Below are 5,948 nucleotides of genomic sequence, written 5' to 3'. Positions count from 1 at the left end.
TGCTGTGGTTTGCTTGCGGGGTGAAAATAAAACCGTGGCAGATGTATTGTTAACTCCCTCTTCCACCCCTTCCCCCTTCAGCCCCTCCCTCTCCCCTCATCCCACTAAGGACAGGCAATTGGGAGGAGGAAGAAGGACAGAGACAAGAGAGTTGGAAAAATTAAAAATGTTTTACTAATGCTACTAATATGAAATAGAGAAAATAATACAAAATATACAAAACCAATCTTGAAAGTCCCGGCAACTGCTCCGGCAGATGTGGGGCCGGCACCCAAAGTCCTGGGCTGGACACTGCAGCCAACCGGAGCTGGATTCAGTCTGTCACTAGCCCTCAGTTTGCAGGGACAACTCGCAAGGTCCTCTCCCAATGCTGGCCATAAGGAAAACAGGGACGAGATCCTCGTGATCCCCCACTTTTATATGAAATATGACGTTAATGGGGTCGAATACTTTAGTTGGTCAATTTTCAGTTCACCTCCTGCTTGCACATCTCGCGAGATGCATCATTATCAATGACCTTGCGTTCCATTGCTATGTCTACCAAAACATGTATCTAACTTTCAGGAAACCTGCAGTTAGTAAGAAGACTTTAGATGACAGGGAAATTCACTAAAAGAGCAACTTGTTTCTGATAAAACCAGGACAGTGAGCAGGGTAACTAAAGGCTGTGTCCCAGAGCATGTCCACCCTGACCCCATTTCTGGGTGTCTGAAAGAGAAGGTGACAGGGTTTACCCAGGGCAGGTTGTCCCTGTCCATCCTCTTTGCTTTCTGTGAGGAAAGGACTGTGATGCTGGATGCAGGGAGAACATTGATGGTCCGTTACCTGAAGTCAGCAAGGCATTCAGCATCATCCTGTGCAGTATTCTTCTGTATAAGGTAGGATAAAACCCTGAGTAATCTGGTCTGACCCTGCTTTGAGCAGGAGGTTGATCAGGACACCTCCTGAGATCCCATCCAGCCTGAATGATGCTGTCCTTCCTTCCTCCTCATATTTTCAATTTAGAGAAATCTCTCAGGTTCCATCAGATCACAGAAATACATCACATGAGGTGCAGGGCTGCTTTAAAAGTACCCAAACAGGTCTGACAACAACTTCTGCACTCTTTTCATTTGCCCAAACCCAAGTTCTTCTTTTTTGCTATACTCATGCCCAACTTGTTAACCCTTTCAGAGCAGGTTGCTCAAGAGGTGTCAGCATCCATGTACAGAGCCTGGACATCAGACAGATATCAAAGCCACCATTACAGACATGATGACGAAGCACTTGACAAGCTCCTTGAACCCAGGAATCAGCATGTCTTGTCTCCTGAGATGCCACTGAACACCTGAACTTTAAGTGAAGAGTATGTGAGGGTTTTTTTGTGCATCCTGTCTTGTCTCCTAAGCCATGTGGTACTTCAGGCTGTGAAGAGAATCAAAACCAGCCATTTGACTGGGGTAGTTCCATTTTACATGGTGTCACGCAGGGCAGATGAAGGAGCTCAGAAGTCCAGAGTCTGCTGCACAGTTGGGACTTTTGAGAATGGAAATGCAGGTAACAGTGTTGTGTCAGTGCACACTACATAAAGATTCTGGCTTCCTTTGTGCCTTCTTGCTGACCTGGGATCTGTTCCTTGGCCTTCTTTGTCTCAAAAAGAAACTATTCTCCTATGCCACCTCCACCTCACACCAGGGAAAAAAAAGGAGAAAAGTTATGAAAGAAGCATGATTTGGGGGTAATTCTGTCCAAGAGGTGTACTCTTTATACAATAGAAAAAAAAAAAGAGAGAAAAAGCATTGTTTTAAGAACTTCTCTCAAGACAACTACTGAGGTGTAGTAGATGTTTTGAAAAGCAAGAATGACTGTTAGGAATGAAACTAAAGACTTTTAGTTAATCATCATCATCAGTGAGAATAAGGAGTTCCCTGTTACTGTTATTAGTGGTAGTACCACTGTTCTAAAACATCCTTCAGAGCATCTCGATTTTTCCTGGGCTCCAAAGCTCAGCCTGCTCAGATTTTGGAAGGATTGCTTCAAACCCCTGTGACCCAAATCTCTACAACAGTCTTTCCTCAACAGTCTTTTACCCCAGGAAGGGTAAAACTTCCAATGTAGGCACCAAACCAGTGCCCAACCTGCCTGGATAGCCAGGAGAGCTGTGCAAAGCAACAGCCGCACTCAAGGGGAGTTGGAGGTGATGAGAATTGAAATGGTTTCACCCCAAATCATAGAATCATGGCATCATAGAATCATTTAGGCTGGAAAAGACCCTTAAGAACATGGAGTCCAACCATAAATCAAACACTGCCATGGCCACCACTAAACCATATCCCTAAGTGCCACATCTCCACATCTTTTAAATAATTCCAGGGACGGAAGCTCAAATCTTTAGCTGGCGGGACACCATTGGCTGCAGTTAGACATAAGATACTTGTCATGCCTGTGAGTTCAGACCTTGCTGGCAGAATGTCTCACAGCCCTCACTGAGGAGAGCAGGGTGCTGGGGGGATGGGAGCACGTTTCAGTTTCCCAGGTCCCAGGACAGAGCCCAAACCATCCTTCCCTTCAACTCTCCCATCCAGTTTCTTGAGATGCAAAGTTGGTGGGCCTTCTGTGGATAGTCATGTGTAAAAGGCGTGAATAATCCTTCAAGTGTTTGTGTACTTTGTCTAGGAATGCCAGTTTTTAAAGAAAAAAAAAAGTTTAACATGCTTACATTTAAATATCTGTAACATAGTACTCTGCGTCTGTGGTAGCCCCTCCAATGACAATTAAATAGGTATTTGCACTATAAGACCATACCTCATCCACAAGTACACATCTAAGTGGTTCAGATGAAGGCTGGTTTGGCAAAAGTCACCCTTTGTGTCCCCAGGTGCACGGACACTGCTCATGTGCCTCTGCAGAGAGTGGCAGAAGCTGGATGCCCTTCTCGGGACAGACTCCTTCCAGGAGAGACACAGCAATGGGAGTAACTCATCAGGTCTTCATGGCAGTTCACTCAGCATCAGTTTTGACATATTGGGTGCTTCCTGTGACTACCCTTTCTGCACAAATGATCATAAAAAGACACCCATTTAGTAAGCCATGGTCATAAAGGGGCTCTTATGGACAAGAGAGCTCACCATGAACTCTGGGGAGAGCGAGGAAGTTTATAATAAGCACCAGGAAGAACCAAAGAGCTCAAGGCCTCTTCTGAAGAGCGGGAGGCCCTGAGCAGCAGAGATTGGCCATGTGTAGGTGTGGGAGAGGGTCAGGGCATGTCAGGGAGAAGCAATGAGATGGCTGATGGTTTAGTGAACCCTTACAGCCATGGCTGAGCCCAGGAATGGAAAGCAGTTGTTGTCTGCAGGTGGAGGAGGAATAGGAGCAAGACTTTCCTGGGAATATGGAAGGAAGGAAGAAAGGCCTCTCTTGGGCTAATCATATATGGCAGTGACATTTCCATCTTGTGGGCATGGCTGTGCCTGGGAGATGGGGAATGGCTGCTGCTGGGGTGGCTGTGCTCAGGCATAGCCCATGAGCTGACCCTGCTCTGCTCCTCTCTTACACCGCCCAGTCCTGGATGGACCTCAGGAAATATCCATGAACCTGGTGGATGCATGAACATCCTGGAGTGATGGGATATGGATCCAAATAGAGGATTCAAGCAAGTTTGAGACTGGGACATTGAGGTGATTTGTGACCATTGCCAGGGGTATAAAAGAAGATTGATGAGTTGTGAAGAACTCACAGGCATTTCCAAATCCACAGAAAACCAGAGCCTTGCAGCTAAAGCAACAGCACTTGACATAAAACCCACCCCCAAAACACAAAACACTCACACTGACCACACGAAAAGCCTTGAAAAACATTTGAGAAAAATCTACCAGGTCCCAGGGTTCAGGGCTCAGCCATTCTGGTGATAAACAAGCATCAAGGGCTGACAGGGCATCAGAGTCACCTCCACATTGCCCTCACCACCTGTAACCAGTGTCTCCAAGTCTTTCCTTCACCAGCCTCCAAGGACAGGGACCTCGACTGGTTGTTTCCTTCACAGCTGCGTCAGTTCTGGCCCTTCATGGGGTCCCAAGCACCCTCAGAAACTTGAGTTCCATTTCTGCCTTTCACTTCATCAGAGGTTTGTTCCTTCTTTCAGCAGCTGCAGTTCAGGATCACGGCAGCAGAGGGCTCATTAACATCCAAAATGCCCTTACAAGCCAAGGCTCTGTGCATCATTTTCCTAAAGGCTTCAAGTCTGGTCTTGATGATTAGGGAGATTTCAGGAATAGCCAAATAGAGAGCATTTCCATAATAAAGAAGAATAAATCAGTATTTCTTCTATTGTCTTTGCCCCTCTCCCTCCTCCCCCTTTCCCAAAGAGGTGGTATCTTATTGATCTGGAGCATTTTCTGATGAAGACAAAACAATATGTGTAGGAAAGTGGGTGCCTGATGCACCACTTGAGTGAGGAGACATGCCAGGACAGCTCAAGAGGAATCACACTCCTCTGGAGCACAAGGCTGTCCTGCAAGGTTTCTCAGATTTCCTGAGCTCCTTCACCCATCAGACAGACTTCCATGTCACCACCTCTATTGGCTGCTGTCCCCCAGCATGTCAAAGTCTTCTCCTCTGGAGCCCACCAGCCTGTGCTCTGCTGCTGGCCTTCCTCCCTCCCCTCTGGTGCCTGGAATCCCACTGTTGCCTGGTCACCACAGCCAAGGTGGACACTGATGTTCACATCCCTCACCAGCTCTTCTTTGTTTCCCAGTTCCACATCCAGGTGAGCATCACCCTTGTTGTCCCACCAGGCAGCCACGTTAAGCAGTCGGCCCAAGATCTTCTGGACTGTTGATACCCACTGCTTTGCCTGGCCAGTGGATGACAGGGCAATGACAGTTCCCTATAGGAACCTGCTCATTTACTGGTGACTTCCTCAGGTTGCTGACAGAAGATCTTTTCCATTTCTTCTCCATGATCAAGTAGTTTGTAACACCCAACACATTGTCACCGTCTACTGGGTTTACATGGCAAAGTCTTGTAACTGGGGATGAGTGTGGGCGTGCTACAGTTGTCACCTCTCTGAGGAGACAACGGGAGTTTGACCGGCATCAGGCAGAGCCAATTTCAGCTGGCTCCAAGATGGACCCACTCCTTGACAAATCTGAGCCACTCAGGGATGCTGGCAGCACCTCTGTGATATTGTATTTGAGAAAGGGTAAAAAACGCTGCACAACAGCAGGTGGGAGAGAGGAGGGAGGAAATGTGAGAGAAAAATTGCTGCAAACACCAAGGTCATATCCCATAGGACCCAAGCAGGTCCCTCAGCTGGCCAAAGCCTGCTCTCCTGAAATCCTGCTCTTTGCCTTGTTATCATCTTCCAGGAGCCTCAGCTCTCCTTTCTCATCTCTGACTGTTACACCCCTGACCAACCCTTTCTGGTTTGTAAGTGTGAAGTCCCACAGGGCACCTCACCTCACTGACTCCTCAGTCACCCGTGTCAGGAAGATGTTGTCCATGAGCTCCAAAACCCTCCTGCATGGCTGGTACCTTGCAGCTATTGGGATATCTTAGATTTGCCATGAGGACACTGCCTGGAAACGAGGCTTCTTTCCTTTGTCTGAAGGAGGCCTCATCTAATTCCTCCTCCTCATCAGTGAGTCAGTAGCTGATGTCCACCCACCACAACATTGCCCATGTCGTTCTGCCCTTTCATGCTGACTCCTCAACTTTCAGCTGATATTCTCTGTCCCCAGGCAGAGCTCCACACATTCCTGCTGCCGTCCCACATGAAGAGAAACTTCCCCTCTAAGTCCAGACCTCTGGCATTACGAGCACTAGCCCCCCAAGACCGCAAAGTTTCTCCTGCAGGTGATATTCGTAGTGTCCTGTAACTCCTCATGATGTTATCTTGGGATAGACGCTCTCATCAGGATAAACCGTCTGCATGTAAACACTAACAGCTGGAACTTCTTCTCCCCTTGGCT

Source organism: Caloenas nicobarica, chromosome 37, assembly GCF_036013445.1.
Source record: "Caloenas nicobarica isolate bCalNic1 chromosome 37, bCalNic1.hap1, whole genome shotgun sequence".
Taxonomy (NCBI): domain Eukaryota; kingdom Metazoa; phylum Chordata; class Aves; order Columbiformes; family Columbidae; genus Caloenas; species Caloenas nicobarica.
Note: the sequence above shows the minus strand (reverse complement) of the source record.